At 42.6% G+C, this 22415-nt stretch overlaps 1 long non-coding RNA gene across 1 annotated transcript; it reads left to right on the forward strand.

Moving 5' to 3' along the window:
* The first annotated feature begins 1076 nt into the window (after positions 1–1076).
* Positions 1077–3075, forward strand: LOC142742202 (uncharacterized). The gene is made up of 2 exons (XR_012881326.1): positions 1077–1560; positions 1699–3075. It is a non-coding gene; the product is annotated as an uncharacterized LOC142742202 (long non-coding RNA).
* The last annotated feature ends 19340 nt before the right edge of the window (positions 3076–22415 follow it).

Consider the following 22415-nt stretch of genomic DNA (forward strand, 5'->3'; position numbering starts at 1 on the left):
GGAAAAACTTTGAATACTGTATTAGAAAATCATTTATATTTTCCTGGCTCATTGCCAGACAGTGATATTGTGTGTAAGGGTCCATAAACCAGTTGTATGCATTGCCAAACTGGCATAAGGTGGGAATCAGTACAGACTGATTTCTAGCACATGATAATCCGGCATATACACTTTGATGTAAAATAACATCCAAGTAATTAAGTCTGTAGTAGTATAACATCAGACCGCTGGATTGAATACCGTTGTTATATAACATCCTGTATTCAATGAATGACCCTGACACTTACCCCAGGTGCCACCTGTGTTGTGGTAGTAATTACCGTGAAGGACATTGGTATTGGCTCAGACCTAGAGCCCCTAAAGAAATCATCACCAACATAGATAACAGCCCCCTAAACTACAACCCACAAAGTTAACGACTGAGCAGGGAGGATAATATATATATGTTACCAAATATAATTTGCATGTGAAACCATTGCAAAGTGCTAGAGGAAAGAGTTTGGGATATATGCTACATCACAGGCTGTATGAACCGAAAGACACCCCCCGGCAGCAAGTGTTCTGCATAAGTGAAGTGTTACCAACTCCTGCTTGAATCAATGGAGATTCATGAATGTCGATCGTGTTGAAGAATTTGCTCTTGTAATTGTTGATTGGCAGCATTTTGTCTGTTCTTGATTTTCAATACAGTGAGGGATCAGAGGATCCTACTGCTAGAATGTCTGGAGGAACGACTTTTGATATCGTATTGGTAAGACAGTCTAGGAGATAGACTGGTCTGAGATATCTGTCGGCAAACGTGGCCTGTTTGCCTGGAGGTGGGGGATTTTCCGGAAATCACCCTACTGCTCTCCGACCATGGTGTCAGGAGGAAGTTGGACAAAGATGCTTTGGGGCACTGGTCCCGGCCAACATTAGAATGAGCAAAAGGAGCTGGGGCTTTAATTATAAAGTATGTGAAGGCAAAATAACACACTGAAAAAAATTGCGCAGTCGTCTGTAACTACACCAAGCGAGAAAAATATTACAGCCGGCTGGATCTGTTTGTAGAAAGATAAAAGCTATACTGCAGATTAATGTTGGAATGTTTTGATGTTAATTCAAATGTATTAAACTACAGATATTGTGAGACACGGGGTCTTGAAAATGTATGTGCCCCCTCTGTTCCCTATTCTTATGTACAGCTTATTGGTTTGCAGTAATTAATATTACCAGATATATTATTTTCTGTGTTATTGAATAACTAATTACATTTGTCTTGTTTTTGTTTTCACACATGAGGCGCGTGCTATGGTGCTGCCTAAATGTTATTTTTGAAAATGTGAGATGTTTTACAGGTAAATGGTTGCAGGTCATTTTAAAGATAAAATGTATTTTTGTCAGGAGAAAGTAATCTTTTTTTTTGTTCCAGGCTGTTGTATATTACAGGGGGTTAAACTAGTGCCCCCCCCCCCCCCCCGATAGAGTGCCTAATCTCATTATGTTAATATGTAGTTTTGAACCCTGCTACATTATTTTCGCAGAGTCCAAATAGGAGGGAATGTTGAAGGGACTGATCAGGTAGTTTTGTTTTTTGTTCTCCTTTTTACAGGCAATTTTATAACCCCTTCACAGCCAGAGGGAGCTATGCCAAGCACTGCCCTATCCCAGTGGCTGAGAAGGGGTTGAAGATTTCCCAATGTTGAAGGGACTGATCAGGTAGTTTTGTTTTGTGTTTTATTTTGTTTTGAATTAATGAATTTGGTTCTAGGAGATCTACAAAATGTGTATGAGCTTCAAGGAGTAACCCAGATTAAATGTGTATGAGCTTCAAGGAGTAACCCAGATTAAATGTGTATGACAGTAACTTATATTTTGAGGTTTTTCTGTGTAGATGGTTCCAGATCCCCCTCCAGCCAATTTACACAGGAGGCAGAGGTGACGCCACTCACAGATGAGTCTTTACAGATTTAGATGGGGAGAAGGCAAAAAAAAAAAATGTTTGAATATTGTTTATTTTATGCCAGATTTCAGTAACATATTTTGTTTGTTTTTGTATTAATCAGGTATTTACAGGACCTGGTGGGTGGGATTTACAAGTGTTCTGGATTATCAGATAAATGTGGAACAATAAAACTCCACCCTTTTGAAATGTTCTATCTATATGTGACATGGGTTTCCAATGTAAATTTGTAATGTAGAAATACTTTATCATATACAGCATGTGTAGAACAGGATACGAGGCACAAGGTAAATTACACAGAAACCACTCTCACCTTCTTGTTCATCTCAAGGAGCGGAGCTGCAGGTGCTCGCTGAGGCTGTAACCTGGCAGAAGGTAAGACGGCCGACATATACACTGACTCTAGGTACGCTTTTGGCATCGCCCACAATTATGGGCCCATTGGTAGTAGGAACTTTGTTGGATCATCGGGTAAGCCAATTGAGAGAGCGAGAGAAGACAGAACTGACAACAAGGGTATATGCAGCCAGGTGTCAGTAAATTGGCTTGTCCCTGGATACAATAATGCCACCACTAGGTTTGTAGCAGCCGGCATGATGTGCGCACGGCATGACATAGGTAAAACAGCAAAGGTACCTGTGAAAAGTGCAGCCCGGCCAGATTAACAGTCCCAGCGACTGCAGAACATACAACTACCCGAGGTAGACGTGTATGACGCGGTGCTCGTGTGTGTAGACCTGTTCTCAGGGGGGCCTGAAGCCCGGCCTGTATTTTCCCCACTGCAGACCTTGTGTGTAAGTGACGGGGGAACAATGTTATCCCAAGTATTGACCTGATGTTTGTACAATAAGATATCAGCAGTTCTCCAGATGTTATTCCAAAGTTAGTTTGTTTAACAATTGTATTTAAGAAGTGTTGTGGGAATATTAAATACTGAAGTTAAGTTTTATGTAAAGTTCTGGACCAGCCTTAGCATTGGACTATTAGAGTCATGCGTCAGATAAAAGGTACAGAAGTGGAATATTCCCATTTGAAAACATTTTTAGTTATTTGTTTTTTGTCGTTGTTATTGTGAAAGGAAAATTCTGTGCAGTGTTTGTGTGTGTGTGTGTGTGTATATATATATATATATATATATATATATATATATATATAAAGAAGAAAAATGAGTTTGCATGTATAATTTCTAGTTATTGCTCAATGTGAATGTTTGATGTAAAGATGTTATTTGTTAATGTTTTTCTTCAAATTAATTATTTGATTAAGATCAATTAATGTTTATACAATGAAAAAGTTTGTTCTCCACAGGAAGAGTCCAACTGGGAGCGGAAGGCGTGAGAACCAGATTCTAACAGAATGTGGACGGATAAGGGAACGTGAACCGGTAACAGCCAAGGCACTCTTGATGGCTTTTGCATTGATGGTGTATGACCTTACATATGCCCCAAGACTACAAGGATCGATGTGGTAAGATCTAATTGGTATGTCCCAGGCTTTACAGCTGTTGCTGCTAAATTCTGTTAGAGCTGTTTGATTTGCCTACAGAACAGTCCTGGCAGACCGGTGCCAACCTTATCATACCCGCCTCCCACAAAGAGAACAGACCTTGAGAGGCCTTCCCATGCAATACAAATTAGAGTAAGAAAAATTGGTTTGCGACATTTGTCAGATAAACATGTGGAATCTGTGTATATTTTGGTGAGCTGGAAATGTTCCAGGCAATCAGCTCAGATCAAGGTACAAATCCTGCTGGAAAGCGTGACACCAAGTGCAAATGAAATGTACCCAATAATTACACATCTTCTAGGTGCCCTGTCCATTGGAACAGAGAAGTTTTTCTTATATAAAAGGTGTTTGTTTGATTTAGTTTAAGGGCCTGACATTGTTATTGTATGTACTTAGAACAACTTTTATAGTACGTAGATGTTATCACCAGATTAGTAACAATTGACAAGGGTTGGGGTTCCCCAGCAAGTGCCAGTAAACATGAACTAAAAGATTTTTAATACGATGAACTCCATTACTGAGGTGCGGCAGGAGCAGCCGGAGCCAGTACAACGCGTTTGTCATGAACTGACGGCAGTGTCACAATTCCAAGCAGCCGCCCAGACAAGTAAGAAGACAGATGAGCGGAGGGTTTGTGGGGTCACAATAACACCCCACTAATCCGCCTACGTGGGATCTCACACCAGGCTCACAGCATGAGGTGTTGTGTATAGCCCGGTGACGTAAACTAAAAGAGACGGTGTCTGACAGATGAAAAGGACCAAATCAAGTCCTGATGACATCAGCAAAGTTCCAAGTAAAGACCAAAGACCTGAGTGAATCCATCAGCAGTATCAAGTGTTCTAATCAGAAGACAGGAGAAGAAGAGGACGATGATGTACATGACTGGTCAATACACTGGTGGGACCCCATACCCTAACCGGACATTGGTGATGGCATCATATTAGTTGTGGCCCTATTGATATATTGTTTGAGTTTCATAATCATAATATATAATTTCTGTAATTTAATATGAGAAAAAGGGAGGTTTGTGAAGGATGATTTATTTGCTTATAATCTCTGTATGAAATTACATTGTGAATTATCAAGCAGGAGGCCGAATTACTAAGATATCTAATATGTGAAAGTGATGATAATGTGTAAATGATTTAGTTTCGTGCAGCAGCCATCTTGTCTGGAGTTCCCATCTTGGTTCTTTTGTAGTGAATAGGAAAGTCATTGTTCCTTTAATACAAGTAATGTTGATTTCGTATGTTTTATCTTTGACCTTGGTTCCCATGCGAAGTTGAGATGGGAGTGAGATGGGAGGATGGCAAGTATGCGTGAGGGAAGGTCTCCCCCATCTCCACGAGAACATTCTGTCCAAAAGAGAGATAAGAAACCTGTAAACATAATGTGTGAAGAATTATAATGATGTATCTGGGATGTATTTTAATGTATGCTTTTTACTGAATAACAAATATTGTTACATTGTCTCTGATTGGTTTACCTCAAGCCGACACCCCTTCTGAATTTCAGTTTAACAGTTTGAGTTTGGTAATAAATCCTTCAGAGGAGCATTTTGAACATATAAGCGTGTCTGTGTGTTTTCTTCTCCTCTCTCGATATATATCGGTGAAATATCCTAATTAGGATTCTGACTAATGGAGTCTGGCCTTGAGAGTCTGTTGGGACTCATATAAATTTCAGTCTAATATATTTTGAGCGATGGATTTCCACGACACTGTATAAAGGGCCCTTACATAATCTGATCTGGCTTTCTCTCTTCTGCGGGACACATAGTAACTTTTGTTGTACCAGTTTACGTATATTTCATGTGGTTTAACTTGTTTCAATTGTTAGGGTCAGTTCACACGGTGGATTTTGCATTGCGGAACCCGCTACAAAATCCGCTGCGGAATTATTCCTGCCTTCGGCAGGAAGATTCCTCCTCTCTTTGATTTCAATGGGAGGTTCAACTGCAAAATAAACTTTCCTCCCCTCAAAATAACTTGCTTTTATTTAGTATTCAAAAGCCCATTACACAGACACGGATCTATTTTTCACTTACTTAACCATCTTTTACAGATAAGGGCTAAGACTCTGTTTACCGTTCATTGGCATCATATCTTCCATTATTACAGGACCCATGATGGATCTGTTGTGTAATGGGTCCCATTGAAAATGATATCCACCCCAGAAGAAGCCATCCAGGCGAAACACGCGTTGGGGAGTACACTGTTTCCCCTTAATGAGTGGTGGACCATTTAGAACTATGGGTAAGGCACTCTTTTACCAATTACTGACTGCTTTAAACTGCTTTGCAGTTGACATTAGATGCACCTCTGTTTGAGGAAAATCTATATATATTTTTTTTTTTACTGTTGCTGAAGATTAATACATGCCTCATAGATAGCACAGTCCATAGAATGCATATTTTTGCCCTACCTGATATCTATCATTTCCATGACACACCTATAAAACCTTTTGGTTATTAATACAATATATATGTTAAGGGTTTTAATATGATTAATAGTAGCCATTGTTCACTTAACAGTGTGATTTTGTACTGGAGTCCTCTTTATCAATTCATGTTTTTATAATGTATTGTCAGTTTAAATATGTCATTTAATAAAATGTGCTATTTTTAGATATGTGATAGTATTGGACTCTGTTTCTTGTGCTTTAGATCAGAAATGTCTAAATACAACCTTGTACAGAGATTGTGTTTAGACTTGTAGGGGTCCAAAAAGATCAAAACAGTCCACTGGTAGATGTAGATAAACAAGTCTCTTATAGACTATAGGTCATATAGTGATCCTTATAATTTTAGAAATAAAAAAAATGAAGATCCAGTTATGCAACACAGCCCATATAAAGCCCCTACTTTATAGTCAGTAATAGATCACACATTGCCCCGTTTGCAGAGAGATGTGATGCAAGTATTTTGATTATGACAGGATCCAATGTCAATATATTACCACACTGCATCCCACATTGACATCTATCTCTAATGTTGTATAAAGCTTCAATGCACCTAGGGGTGAATAGTCCTTTTATACAGTATCACATGGAGCCTGGCACTAATCTAACAACAGTGCTCCTAGGGAAGATCATCTCCGTACATAAGGGCAACCGACAAAGTAATGTGCTGTGGTACACAGAGGTAGTGCAGCAACATACTAGGGAGCCATCCAGCCTCTGTGTGCTGCCACTCGCTTTGCCGTGTTCATGAGGTCTTAAAGTAGTTCAATCTAAAATTGGGACCCTTGGACTGAAGGAATTTGTGCAGGAGGCACCTGCTGCAGCCAGTTGTCTTACAGCCAGACACAGGATTGTAAGGAGTGAGAAATGGCTTCTGGGACATATTTTTCTTATCTCTGCTCTTGTTTGGAAAGTACAGCTGGTAAAAGGTAAGGCAAGTAATCTTCTTAGCGGGTGCTTTATTGCCGAACTATCTTCTCCATTCAAGGCCGCCTTTATGTCACGTGGTCCACACTGTGATTTTCTGAATCCCATAGCGTATGTTGTATGGACCAGAAGCCACTTTCACTATGAATTCCTATGAGACTCAGATTGATCGTAATGCATAATGAAAGTGACTTCTGGTCCACACAACAGACACAGTAGAATTTGGACAGTCACAGTGCGGGTCACATGACATAACGGCGGCCCGGAACGGAGAAGATAGTTTAATAATAAACTGCCCGATAAGAGGATTATCTGCCCTACCTTTTACCCAGTGTACTTTCCAAACGGAGGCAAAAATAAATATTTTTATCCTGGAGTGTTCATTTAAAAGGAACCTGTCACCAACATTTCACCTATTGAACTCTATTCACCTCTTGCTGGCCGCTGCTGTCAAAAGTTCATTGGCATTATCCACTCCTCCTCCAACTGTATATAACGGTCTGCAAACATTTTGTGCCTTTTATGGTATTAATCAATCAGTATCGTTCGCTCTTCTTCATATGCCCGCCCACCGCCAAAAACTGGCCAGTCCTGAATTCTGAAATCTTGTCTGAGATAGCGCGCATATGTCAATCAAAAGAAAGGTAGCAGTGTTAACTCTGAAAGGCTTGAGGAATGAAGATATGACTCTTTTCAAACGGAAATATGACTCTTTTATGCTCATTAACATACGGTGTGGGAACACTAAAAAACTAAATACTAAAGGTACAGAGCTGACTTAGAAGACAATTATAGGTTACATAAAAATTATTTTTGACCCACTACCACCAGGTATTGCTGGTTTAATAGATAAAATGCTGGCAACAAGTTCCCTTTAAAGGGAACCTGTCACCAGCATTTTAGCTATAAAGCCAGCAATACCTGGTGAAAGTGGGTGAAAAATCATTGTCATCTAAGCTATAAATATGTTCTAAGTAAGCTCTGTACCTTTAGTATTCCATTTTTCAGTGGTCCCATGCCGTATGCAAATGAGCAGAAAAGAGTCAAATCTTCATCTGAAAAGAGTCAGATTTTCATTCCTCCAGCGTCTCAGAGTGGACTCCACCTCCTTCTTTTTGATTGACAGCTCCTTAGCCAGTCAGGGCCGGACAGGTGCCGGCGGTGGGCGGGGTTAAGAAGCTGAGTCCCAGAGGGAAAACTAATTACCATAAAAGGCGGGAAAAGTTTAAACGTCTACATTTACTGACAGAGGAGGACTTCAGGAAAGAAGAGAACAGGAACGAACTCTGGACAGCTGCGGCCATTGAGGGGTCAGGCGAGTTTGACAGGTAAGATGTTGTTTACAGGATCCCTTTAAGCTGCACACAAAGGGGGAAGTAACATTTGATGCAAAAGAGTTCACACAGATCACAGCAAGAGCTCTTGACATACGAACCATTTTGAGCACCACTTCATTTAATTACACATCTTTACGTAAATTATCATATCCTGAAATGGTTGTGTTTTTTCTATAGAAATTCTGAAAAATCCTTCTACTAGTTAAATGACTTGCATGTAAATAATACTGCCACACAACAGACACCAACAACCCCTGAGAGGCCCCATTGACTTATAAGTCTCTGACAGAAGTGTAAGCAGTAAATATGGCCCTGTTTAAATGTCCAACACCTCCTAAAAATAAAAGTTCAATATGTGCAGAATTCATACAGGCCACTTATGCATATGTCTATATGCACATAGCTTACATAGTTACATAGTTAGTACGGCTGAAAAAAGACACATGTCCATCAAGTTCAACCAAGGGACGGGAAAAGGGAAGTAAAAAATTTCTACACATAGGAGATAATATTTTTTTGTTCTAGGAAATTATCTAACCCTTTTTTAAAGCCATCTACTGTCCCTGCTGTGACCAGCTCTTGCGGTAGGCTATTCCATAGATTCACAGTTCTCACTGTAAAGAAGGCTTGTCGCCTCTGCAGGTTGAACCTTTTTTCTCCAGACGGAGGGAGTGCCCCCTTATTTTTTCAGGGGGTTTTACATGGAACAGGATTTCACCATATTTTTTGTATGTGCCATTAATATATTTATATAAGTTAATCATGTCCCCCCTTAGTCGTCTTTTTTCAAGGCTGAATAGATTTAATTATTTTAATCTTTCCTCATAACTTAAATTCTCCATGCCCCTAATTAGCTTCGTTGCTCTTCTTTGTATTTTTTCCAACTCCAGGGCATCCTTTCTATGAACTGGAACCCAGAACTGAACTGCATATTCTAGATGAGGCCTCACTAATGCTTTGTAAAGTGGCAATATTACATCCCTGTCCCGCGAGTCCATGCCTCTTTTAATACACGACAATATCCTGCTGGCCTTTGAAGCAGCTGATTGACATTGCATGCTGTTATTTAGTTTCTGATTTACAAGTACACCCAGATCCTTCTCATCAAGTGACTCCACCAGTGTAGCTCCCCCTAGGTCATATGATGCATGCAGGTTGTTCGTACCCAGATGCATAACTTTACATTTATCTACATTAAACTTCATCTGCCAAGTGGATGCCCAAACACTCAGTTTGTTTAAATCCGCTTGCAATTCATGAACATCTTCCATAGACTGAACTATATTACATAGCTTGGTGTCATCTGCAAAAATAGAAATAGTGCTATTAATCCCAACCTCTATATCATTAATAAATAAGTTGAATAATAGTGGTCCCAGCACTGAACCCTAGGGTACACCACTTATAACCGGGGACCATTCAGAGTAGGAATCATTGACCACAACTCTCTGGATTCGGTCCTTGAGCCAATTCTCAATCCAATTACAAACTATATTTTCTAAACCTATAGTCCTTAATTTACCCATTAGACGTCTATGAGGGACAGTGTCAAATGCCTTTGCAAAGTCCAAAAACACTAAATCCACAGCGGCCCCTCTGTCTATGCTTCTGCTCACCTCTTCATAAAAACAGATTAGGTTAGTTTGACAACTTCTGTCCTTAGTAAAACCGTGCTGGCTGTCACTTATAATGCTATTTATTGTCACATAATCCTGTATATAGTCCCTCAATAGCACCTCAAACATTTTCCCCACGATGGATGTTAAGCTTACTGGTCTATAATTACCCGGGGAAGACCTAGAGCCCTTTTTGGAAATAGGCACCACATTTGCCCTGCGCCAGTCCCTTGGCACTATACCAGTCACTAGAGATTCTCTGAATATTATGAAAAGGGGGACAGAAATAACTGAACTAAGCTCCTTAAGAACTCTAGGGTGTATCCCATCTGGTCCCGGGGCCTTGTGCACATTTATTTTATTTAATTTAGCTTGGACCATATCTACATTCATCCAATTCATTATATCAACTGATGTATTAACAGCACTGGCACCGGCTACATCAGCTGCTCTTTCTTCTGTTGTATATACAGAGCTAAAGAACCTATTTAGTAACTCTGCCTTCACATAATCAACAAAACTGAAGAGACTAAAAAAATCTCTGCATGAGTGCAGTTGCACATTACTGAGTACCACTCGGGCCCCTTTTTATACGGCATCCGAGTGGCACCCGATTTTAGTGGGTGAATCGGGTCTGTGAAAAGATAGAACTTGTCTTTCCGATCCGTGGAAAGATAGGACATGTCCTATCTTTCCACGGATCACGGACGGGACCTGAACGGCATACACGGTCGTGTGCATGAGGCATTACAGATTGCAGTAAATATTTGAGTCGACAAATGTCCTAGACGCAGAGGGTGATTAGATTTGCAACTGCTGATCTTCTCACCGGTTTAGTAAAGAGAGAAAAAGACCAACTAAGGCTATGTTCACACGGGGTCTTTTGCCGAGTTTTTTGACGCGGAAACCGCGTCGCAAAACTCGGCAGAAACGGCCCGAGAACGCCTCCCATTGATTTCAATGGGAGGCGTCGGCGTCTTTTTCCCGCGAGCAGTAAAACTGCCTCGCGGGAAAAAGAAGCGACATGCCCTATCTTCGGGCGCTTCCGCCTCCGACCTCCCATTGACTTCAATGGGAGGCAGGAGAAAGCGTGTTTTATGCCCGCGGCGCTCAATGGCCGCGGGCGAAAAACGGCGCGATAATTGCTATTCACACGGAGTATTTTGGGGGAGGAATATCTGCCTCAAAATTCCGTTTGGAGCTTTGAGGCAGATATTCCTCCCCCAAAATACTCCGTGTGAACATAGCCTTAATGGGACAAATGGAAAGCAGATGTCTTCTCCGATTGATGGAGGGGTGATATAATGAAGAAAAGTCAACGTATTAGACCCCTAGGGTGACTGGAGGCTGTACAGGGTGAGAAATTAGCAGGTAGAAAGATCACAACCTTTTACTGTGTCATTTCAGCTTCACCCCTCCTATCCCTCGCTTCTTTACACGCAGAACTAAGTAAAACTTTTCATCCTGCTCCTCGACTTCAAACAAGTGCTGCTTCCCAAATATTGCCTTGATCCTTGGTATCATTTGCAAGCAACGGAAGGCCGAACATTCCACTATTTTGTGGTATTATATAGCTGTGTGGTAGGCAATTCGCAAACAGTATGGCCTTTCTTTTAGTGTCTAAACATCTACCATTGTGGAGTCATCCTGAGTTCGGGCAGGGTAGAGTTAGTATATTTTTTAGGAAAGGAGGTCAAAAGGAATATTGACTGTTCAGCAGTTTTTACATGACTCAGAACCTCGGTGGCAGATAAAGGATCATTTAATACCTAAGTATTACCTCTCTCATCAAGATATGCAATATGACCAGGTCCGACATTCAATTTTGGTCAATTTATCTGATGTGACCAACGAGATAATCTCCAACCTGTTTGAAAAAAATGTGGTTAATGAGTTCCTACTTGTTAGATTTGGGTATGGGCGCAATGTTACGGAAGCATTGGTAATCTTGATACCAGGACCGGCACCAGGGGAACTTGTAGTAAAATGGCAGAAAACGTTGTGGCTCATATAAAAGTTAGTCCCTGTTTATTCCCCTCATATAGAAGTTATGCCCCTATTTTGTAACCTCATATATTTAGTGCCCCCTGTAGATTGTGCCACACAGCCCCCCTCCCAGGTAGTACCACACAGCCTGCCCCTAGTGCCACAAAGCCCTCCGCCCAGATAATGCTACACAGCCCCCCTCACTGGTAGTGCCACACAGCACCCATCCCTGTAGATAGCGTCTTTGGGGCTCCCTCTAGGAGTGGAATGCCCTGCCAGAGCATTGCCGACGCTCTTGCTGGGTATTCCTCTCCAGGAGGAGCCCGACGTCACTGTCCATGTATGGTTAGTGACGCCAGGGGCTTCTTCAGGAGCGGAATCCCCGGCCAGAGCGTCGGCAATGCTCTGGCCGGGAATTCAGCTCCAGGAGGTGCCACTGACTTCACTATATAGGAATGCATAGATCGTTGTGGTTTCCTATACAGTTGGCCACTGTGTATACTGCGCAGTGTACATTTTCTTAAACATGTGGACCTGTAGATGATGTATACCACCGTATGCATTGAGAGATTTTCCTGTCATATATGGCGAATGCAGACACTAAACATGATGTGTACATATACATATATATATATATATATATATACACACACGTGTGTGTGTGCGTGCGTGCGTGCGTGCGTGCGTGTGTGTGTGCGTGTGTGTGTGTGTGCGTGTGTACTTCATTATATATTGATGTATTTATATATATATATTTATATATTTAAAAAGATAGAAAATAAATAGATAAATATGTTGATAGATAGATATTAAATAGATAGATATTAGATGATTAGATAGATAGATAGATAGATAGATAGATAGATAGATAGATAGATAGATAGATAGATAGATAGATAGATAGATAGATAGATAGATAGATATGTGCTGTTCAATTTTTGTTGTGTTTATGGTATCCATATATGTGGGGTTAGTGACTGCCTCCACTTGTTGTTCTTGCACTCCTCCCACTCTGCCCTGGGTGATTTTAATCAGTTCAATGCTGGATCCTACCATACCCAGGTATATATGTAGGCTTAGTCCCAGTTCTGGGTGTATGTGCAGCGTAGGTTCCCACCTTACAGAGGTCGCCTTGTCGTGGCAGGTGGGCTAACACTTTTTTATCAAAATGTGCACTAAGAACCTCCCTATTTGTAGGTAGATTTAGCTTTAGTGCATATCTATTTATATTTAGTGGTTTAGGTGGCATTAGTGTTGCAGGGTGCTGTCGCCATTTTTTTTATATCTGCTGTATATCTGCAGTCATAGGTGTTCTTGCACCTGCATATTTTGTATCATTTAGTTGGAATGTGCTGTTCAATTTTTGTTGTGTTTATGGTATCCATATATGTGGGGTTAGTGACTGCCTCCACTTGTTGTTCTTGCACTCCTCCCACTCTGCCCTGGGTGATTTTAATCAGTTCAATGCTGGTTCCTACCATCCCCAGGTATATATGTAGGCTTAGTCCCAGTTCTGGGTGTATGTGCAGCGTAGGTACCCACCTTACAGAGGTCGCCTTGTCGTGGCAGGTGGGCTAACACTTTTTGATCAAAATGTGCACTAAGAATCTCCCCATTTGTAGGTAGATTTAGCTTTAGTGCATATCTATTTATATTTAGTGGTTTAGGTGGCATTAGTGTTGCAGGGTGCTGTCGCCATTTTTTTTATATCTGATAGATAGATAGATAGATAGATAGATAGATAGATAGATAGATAGATAGATAGATAGATAGATAGATAGATAGATAGATAGATAGATAGATAGATAGATAGATAGATAGATAGATAGATAATGAGATAGATAGATAGATAGATATACTTTTTCTCTGTTATGCTAAACAGTCAGCCCTGATGTGACAGCTCAACATGACAGACGTACACACAATGAAGGGGTTAATAGCTGCATTACTAGTAGCTACTTACATACATCTGGTCTAGGGTTCAGAGAGCAGCAGGAGTAAGAATTCCTGAACTCAGCAACCGCGGGACACTGCTACTCGTACTGCTGGGGAGGAGCAGACATGCACACGGTGAGCTCTTGCTGTAGCCATTCCTTTCCCTCTAGGTCACGAGGAAATGGTAAACAGCTAGAAGCGGGCTCATTGGGTGGACGGGACAGAGGGCGGGCCTGCCCAGCAATGTAGAGGATTCATTCATTGCAGTGCTGCTGCTGCACCAGTGTGGGGGGGGGCAGTGGGTCCCTCTCGCTTCAGCAATGCCACTGTCTGGGGCTCGTACAGGAGCAGAATCACCGGCCAGACCATCAGCAACGCTCTGGCCGGTGATTCCACTCCTCAAGGAGCCATGAAGGTAGCATCAGCACCCAGCAGCCAAGTGGGCCCCCCAAGGGTAATGGGCCCCCAAGGGTAATGGGCCCCAGCACTTGCCCGGGTTCACAGGGTGTTGACGCTGCTTGATACTCATGTGATTACTCTTTCGGGACTCACCAATGCTAGTGTCTTGAGTATATCAAAACAAAAAATAGTTGGCCCTTATAAATTTTACACATTTTCGTCTTTGCATTCTTTCAAATATTCCACACAGTGTTTGTACCCGAGTTTGACTCCGAGCAACCATTGAGTCCATATAACAATGGATTATTTTAGGCCTGTATTTGAGGCACAGGCTATTAAGCATCTCTATTTTACTTGTGTGGCAAAAATGGAAAAGGTGCTTCAAGTCCCTTATCAAATTTGCATTTTTAATTATGTGTCATGTGCCACTGCATTGTTTTCTAGTCATTTGCTGGTATTTTTAAGGTCTTCAGACAAAGGAAGATGCAGACATGCTTTCTGAGTATTGTCCGCCTCCCATTCATGTATATTCACTACAGTAGTGAACTCCATCTGATTATTAGCTCTTCTGGGTACTCGCCAGATGACCAAAAAAAAAACCCACCACTGGTGATTCTTTATGGATGGCACGCATTTCAATAAAATTTCACAGTGTTTGAACTTAGAAGCTGCTAGTATCTTGTTACCTACTGATTTTTCTAGATGCCATACATCAAAATCTTGTTATATCGAAGGATAGTTATCTTTTATTAGTTTATGTATACCCCACCTTACTATCTGTAGCAATTCTGCAAATTTGTATACTGTATGCCTTTTAAAGCAATTCTTCTAAGGCTCCCTCAAATTCAACTTTTTCTAAGCCAACTGATGTGAGTAGTAGCACTACCTGTTCTACAGATAAAGAGCATATTTTCTTGTTCTCTGTGTCCATTATAGTATATATACAATCAGTGACATAGCTATAGGGGTCGCAGCGGTTGCAAAAGCCACTGCCATGGCCCCCCGCACCAAGTCTTTACTGTAGTAACTGGGGTGTATGTAGTAAACTACACTAGCCCCTGTTACTACAGTTAGGCTGGGCTCACACAACCTATTTTCAGACGTAATGCAGGTGTTTTACGCCTCGAATTACGCCTGAAAAGACGGCTCCATTACGTCTGCAAACATCTGCCCTTTGCTTGCAATGGATTTTACGATGGTCTGTTCAGACGAGGTTTAATTTTACGCGTCGCTGTCAAAAGACGGCGCATAAAAAGACGCCCGCGTCAAAGAAGTTCATGTCACTTCTTTGAAAGTTTTTGGAGCCGTTTTTCATTGACTCCATTCAAAAACAACTCCAATTACGTCCGTAATGGAAGCCGCGAAAAACGCGAGTACTTGCAAAAACATCTGAAATTCAGGAGCTGTTTTCGCCTGAAAACAGCTCCGTAATTTCAGACGTAATTTGTTAAGACGTGTGAACATACCCTAAAGGGGAGTTCACACAGTTTTTTTTACACGGAAACCGCGCCGCAAAACGCGCCAAAAAACTGCCGAAAATGCCTTTTATTGACTTCAAATGGGAGATGGAGGCGTTTTTTTCCCGCGAGCAGAAAAACCGTATCGCGGGAAAAAGAAGGGACATGCCCTATCTTCGGCCGTTTACGCCTCTGACCTCCCATTTACATCAATGGGAGGCAAAGAAAGCGTATTTCGCTGGGTTTTATGCCCGCGGCGCTCAATGGCCGCAGGCGAAAAACGCAGCGAAAATCGGCGTGCAGGCAGAGCAAAATCTGCCTCAAGATTCCAAACTGAATTTTGAGGCAGATTTGCTCCTGCAAAAAACTCTGTGTGAACCCAGCCTAACAGTATACTAACCCACATCACTCCTGAATCAAGTCCGGGCACAGCGCTGAATGGCGTCAGGACCCCCCGCTGCACCCAGAGATGAAGAGGACCCGATTCAGGTATGAGAAGAGTAAGTATAAGGGCTTATTCAGACAAACGTATAATATGTCCGTGCTACGCGCGTGATTTTCACACGCGTCGCACGGACCTATGTTAGTCAATGGGGCCGTTGAAACTGTCAGTGATTTTCACGCAGCGTGTGTCCGCTGCGTAAAACTCACGACATGTCCTATATTTGCCCGTTTTTCGCGCATCACGCACCCATTCAAGGTCAAGTCAATTGGTGCGTGAAAACCGCGCACGGCACACGGACGCACTTCTATGTGCCGCGCGTGATGCGCGCTACAGTACTCAAAACTATGAATGAAAACAGAAAAGCACCACGTGCTTTTCTGTTTACAAACATAAAAACAGAGTGTCATAATGATGGCGGCTGCGCGAAAATCACGCAGCCACGAATCATATGCTGCTGACACACATTGACCATTTACGCTCGCAAAACGCCGCGTTTTTTGCGTGCGCAAAACGCACACGCTCGTGTGAATCCGGCCTAAGAATACTGTCTGCTGGGCCCTGTATCTAAGCCTATCATGTGTGATACTGTGTGCTGGGCCCTGTATCTAAGCCTATCATGTCTAATATTACACTAGGTCCTCCACACACTTTATACCCAAAAATATTATGCCTTCCTATGCACTTTCCCTACCCCATTCCCATGCTACGATTTTTGTAACGCATTACTGCTTATTAAGCACAACAATATATGCAATAAGCTTCTTTAATATGCCACCTTGCACAGACAGATCAGCCAGTTAGTGTAAATTTTGGAGGCCTGCATCTTACGGTTAGCCTCTTCCCAGGGCCGGCTGCCTAGCCTACTGCAGTGAGTTAGTGTGACAGCCATCCACCCGCTATCACCTAGATTTCCACCAAGTTGGAGCTGACTGACACAAGTTGTATCTGACTGTCACCACTGTCAACTGGGCCCGGCTGTGGGGTGGGGGCCTACGCAGCAGACAGCATCACTCTCGTCTTGGTCGCCTAGCTCGCATGCACCCTCCAGGCGGGCACAATTGAAGTCAGTAGTGACAGACAGTTTAAACTTGGCATTCACTACCACCAACGGAGTAGTGCCTTGCTCGCTTTCACGGGGCTGCACTGGAATTCAGTGAAAGTTGTGCTTGATTCAAACGTGACATGCTGCTGGCTGCTTCCACTCCAGGCCCGATTGCGATTGCACCCCCCTTCAACTGTGATCGTTATGCCTCTGGTCATGTGTCTTATTTTCATCCCTCATTTTTTATTCAAGTCAGCAATCATGAGCTTTTATTAGGGCTCTCGCACATGGCCATATTACAGATCCATGTGCAGTAACACTGAACGCCTTATTAGGGTAAAATTACACACAGAGCTTTGATGCAGTTTTTAGTTCAGATTTTTGAGCCAAAGCCAGAAGTGGATCCAAAAGGAAGGAAAGGTGTATAGAAAAGACTGATGCATTACTTCTAGAGAAAAATAGGGTGCCTCTCGAAGTGCCTAGGGACTTGCCACCGTGCAAGTTCATTGGCCCGTGTATAGGGGCCTTTAGTCTGAAGTCCACTTGAGGAAGATGTGACTAACTTATCATTCGTACACCACAAAGGGAAATCCATGGCAGCTAGCGTTGATTTTCGCTAAAGTTTACACCAAAAAAGTTTACACCAATTTCTGGAATTAATGGTAGTAAATTTGTCATGCTGCAAATGGTCCCGCCCCTCCCACTAAGCCCCATCTTAGTGGGCAGCGTAAAATATATATATAGAAAAAATTCGAAATATTTGCGCAATTTTTTCCTTTTTTTTCCCCGTTGGAACGGCTGGAGGGGGGATATTTAGTGGTATGTAGCCTATTTTCTTCCTGCATCATGGAAAGAATTTATAGCTATATGAGAGTAATTATTAAGTGTTGTTCATCAGTATATCATTTAGTAGAAAAATCTGTAGTATAGACAGTTAATAATTATGTGAAAACATGTTTTAGAACTTGAAAGTCTCAGTTTTGAAACAATTATATCAGACCAGGGGTGGGACCCGGCCGGTTCGCAGCGATTCTCCCGAACCGGTTGTTAAAATTTCCAGGGTGAAGCAGGAAACCAGAACCGGTCCCCTGCACTCAGTCGTATTCGTGTCCTTAGGACGCAAATACAATTGAGTTGAGTAGAGCTGCCCTGGCGAGGCACATGATGCCTCGCCATTTAGCGCTTTAGTGATGATGCAGTCGGCACGGTATATATGTACTAAGCTTTGTTCTGGAGTTATATACATCATAACAACCAAGCCCAATACATATATACAGCACTAAAGAGAAGCTCAGAACATATATACAACTCCAGAATCAAGACCAGTACATAAATACAGCACCAGAACAAAGCTCAGTACTTATGTACAGCACCAGAGCAAAGCTCAGTACTTATGTACAGCACCAGAGAAAAGCTCATACATATATACAGCAGAGGAACTAAGCTCAGTACATATATACCAGGGGTCTCAAGTACGCGACCCACTGTCATCTGCGGCCCGTGGGACACAGAGCCGCTAGTACAGGCTCTGTTCCGGGACTCTGTGGAATTCACTGACATCGCTGTCCACATATAGACAGCGATGTCTGGGGCTTCCCCAGAGCTGAAGTCCCGTGCAGAGCGCTACTATAGGCTCTGGTCCGGGACTCTGTGGAATTCCCTCACATTGCGGTCCATATATGGACAGTGTGGTCAGGGTCTTTCCCATAGCGGTGTCCCGGGCAGAGCGCTAGTATAGGCTTTGCTCCGGGACTCTGTGGAATTCCCTGACATCGCTATCCACATATGGACAGCGATGTCTGGGGCTTCCCCAGAGCTGGAGTCCCGGGAAGAGCGCTAGTATAGGCTCTGCTCTGGGACTCTGGGGAAGCATCTGACATCGCTGTCCATACATCAACAGTGATGACAGGTGCTTCCCCAGAGCAGGAGTCACTGTGATGTCAGGAGCATAGCTGGAGTCCCCAGGAAGAGCCTACTTGTGCTCTGCCCGGGACTCCAGTTCTGGGCTTGCCCCTGACATCCATATCCATACATGGACAGTGATGTCAGGAGCAGAGCTGGAATCCCAGGCAGAGTGCTAGAAGTGGCTCTGCTCCGGGACTCCAGCTCTGAGAAAGCCCCTGCCATCACTGTCCATATATGGACACTGATGTCGGTGGCTTCCCCAGAGTTCTGGCGCAGAGCCTATACTAGTGCTTTGCTCCGGGACACCGGCTCTGGGGTTGCCCCTGATATCACATTCCGGTCCAGGAAGATCCCCTGACGTCACTGTGTGTGGACAGTGACGTCAGGGGCTCCAACAGCAGAGGAATCCCCATCCAAAGCGTCGGCAACACTCTGGCTGGGGATTCCACTCCTAGAGGGAGCCCCAATGGAGCTATCTACTTGTGGTGTGTGTGCCATTATCTGCAGAGGGCACTGTGGCAGCATCTGCAGAGGGCACTGTGGCAGCATCTGCAGAGGGCACTATGATAGCATCTGCGTTGGGCAATGTGGCAGCACCTGCGGCGAGCAATTTGGCAGCACCTGCGGCTGGCAATGTGGCAGCACCTGCGGCGGGCAATGTGGCAGCACCTGTGGCGGGCAATGTGGCAGCATCTACGGAGGGCACTGTGGTAGCATCTACAGAGGGCACTGTGGCAGCATCTACAGAGGGCACTGTGGCAGCATCTACAGAGGGCACTATGGCAGAATCTACAGAGGGCACTGTGGCAGAATCTACAGAGGGCACTGCGGCAGAATCTACAGAGGGCACTGTGGCAGCATCTACAGAGGGCACTGTGGCATTATCTACATGTGGGTGTGTGGCAGTATCTACAGAGTACACTGTGGCATTATCTAGGGGTGTGTTGCATTATCTACAGAGGGCACTGTGGCATTATCTACAGAGGGCACTGTGGCATTATCTACAGAGGGCACTGTGGCATTATCTACAGAGGGCACTGTGGCATTATCTACAGAGGGCACTGTGGCATTATCTACAGAGGACTCTGTGGCACTATCTAAAAAGGGTCTGCCCAATCTTGACATGTGTGTCTGTATCTACAGAGGACATTGTGGCATTATCTAGGGGTTTGTTGGATTATCTACAGAGGGCACTGTGGCATTATCTACAGAGGGCACTGTGGCATTATCTACAGAGGGCACTGTGGCATTATCTACAGAGGACTCTGTGGCACTATCTAAAAAGGGTCTGCCCAATCTTGACATGTGTGTCTGTATCTACAGAGGACACTGTGGCATTATCTAGGGGTTTGTTGCATTATCTACAGAGGGCACTGTGGCATTATCTACAGAGGGCACTGTGGCATTATCTAAAGAGGGCACTGTGGCATTAGCTACAGAGGGCACTGTGGCATTAGCTACAGAGGGCACTGTGGCATTGTCTACAGAGGGCACTGTGGCATTGTCTACAGAGGACTCTGTGGCACTATCTACAGAGGACTCTGTGGCACTATAAAAAAAAGGGTCTGCCCAATCTTGACATGTGTGTCTGTATCTACAGAGGACACTGTGGCATTATCTAGGGGTTTGTTGCATTATCTACAGATGGCACTGTGGCATTATCTACAGAGGGCACTGTGGCATTATCTACAGAGGGCACTGTGGCATTATCTACAGAGGGCACTGTAGCATTATCTACAGAGGGCACTGTGGCATTATCTACAGAGGACTCTGTGGCACTATCTAAAAAGGGTCTGCCCAATCTTGACATGTGTGTCTGCCAAACACTGACAACTGAGCCGCCGGACTGCATTTAGCGACACTTAAACTGGAAAACTGGATTGTTGAAATAAGCACGTGGAGAATTCTCTCAAATTTTAAACCTTGCAGTATTATTATAGTAATGTAGTATTATTATTATAGTAATATAGTGTTATAGTAGTTCAAATAACTAATTGATTAACAATAATTTTGTATTGTATCAAATTTGAAAGTAAGGCTGCCCGTCAACTTCCCATTTGTTCTATATGTGGCCCACTTACCCGGCCGAGTTTGAGACCCCTGATATATACAGTACCAGAACCAAGCTCAGTACATATAAACAGCATCAGAACAAAGCTCAATACATATATACAACACCAGAACCAAGCTCATTACATAAATACAACACCAGAACTGAGCTCAGTACATATATACAGCACCAGAACAAAGCTCAGTACATATATACAGCACCAGAACAAAGCTCAGTACATGTATACAACACGAGAAGAAAGCTCAGTACATATATACAACACTAGAACAAAGCTCAGTACATATATACAGAACTACTCAAGTCCCAGGAGTCGGACCCAAACTGATTAGATATTGATGGCCTATTCTGTGGATGGTCCATCAATTTTTAGAGACTGGGCAACCCCTTTAATTCCCTGCACCCTCTTTAGCAAGACCTCTGGAGAGGGGATGCCTTCACAGATTCTCAGTAGCTATTTAAATAGCTGCCAACCTGGTCTGGGCTGCTACTTATGCTGAACTTTCACATACATTATATCTGCTATGACTATCATATATTACTAATACAGAAGGTATAGCATGTATGAATATTCTAGCATTTATCTTGCTTACTATGAAAAGACTGGCAAGAGATTCAGGTTTTCAAGGAATCATATTTTTTTTCTCCAATTGTTTAATTTTATTATCATTATTCTACCGAAATAATATATGTTCTGGTTTTTACAATAATCAGTTAACCATAAAAAATACATATTAGGTAATTCTTCTGTTTGCAATGCATAATACAATGTGACAAATAAATCCCAAGACTAGTGATTAGTGTTAAATGTAGTCTTACAAAACAGATGCTAAACAATAAAGTGCTTGCTTATGTAAATATTTGGTACGACTCGCAACTGGCTCATTATAAAATAACAATGTGGATTTGTTGCCCGCAGCTAATCCAACTTTGTTGTTATGTGGTACAAACAATCTGAATTCTCATTGCAGGCTCCGGTGATAAAATTACTTTTTATGAGAATTCTAAAAGAAACATGTTTTCACGGGTTTCCTCATGAATAGCTAAAAATGTTTATACCTTTTTCCAAGGATGGCATTCATATTAGTGGAATCCTGGCAGATATTTTCTCTACCTCTTATGGCTATAGTATACACACTTCATTGTTTGTCCCTGAGGTTTCTCTATTTTATAATTTATCTGTTTTATCAGTAATACATCCCACATGGTAATTTGTTTTTTTAAAGTCTATTCAAGACCTTAATTTATCATTTAGTGTTGTGCCAACTTGCCCTTGTGTAGATCATGTTCTGTTTTTTGCAATTAATAGAAGCTGAATTTAGTTTTCTCATTACTCATATATTTGTAGGGTTTATAATGTTTCCCCTGAAACTTTATACCATGTTAA

This window comes from Rhinoderma darwinii, chromosome 2, assembly GCF_050947455.1.
Source record: "Rhinoderma darwinii isolate aRhiDar2 chromosome 2, aRhiDar2.hap1, whole genome shotgun sequence".
Classification (NCBI taxonomy): Eukaryota; Metazoa; Chordata; class Amphibia; order Anura; family Rhinodermatidae; genus Rhinoderma; species Rhinoderma darwinii.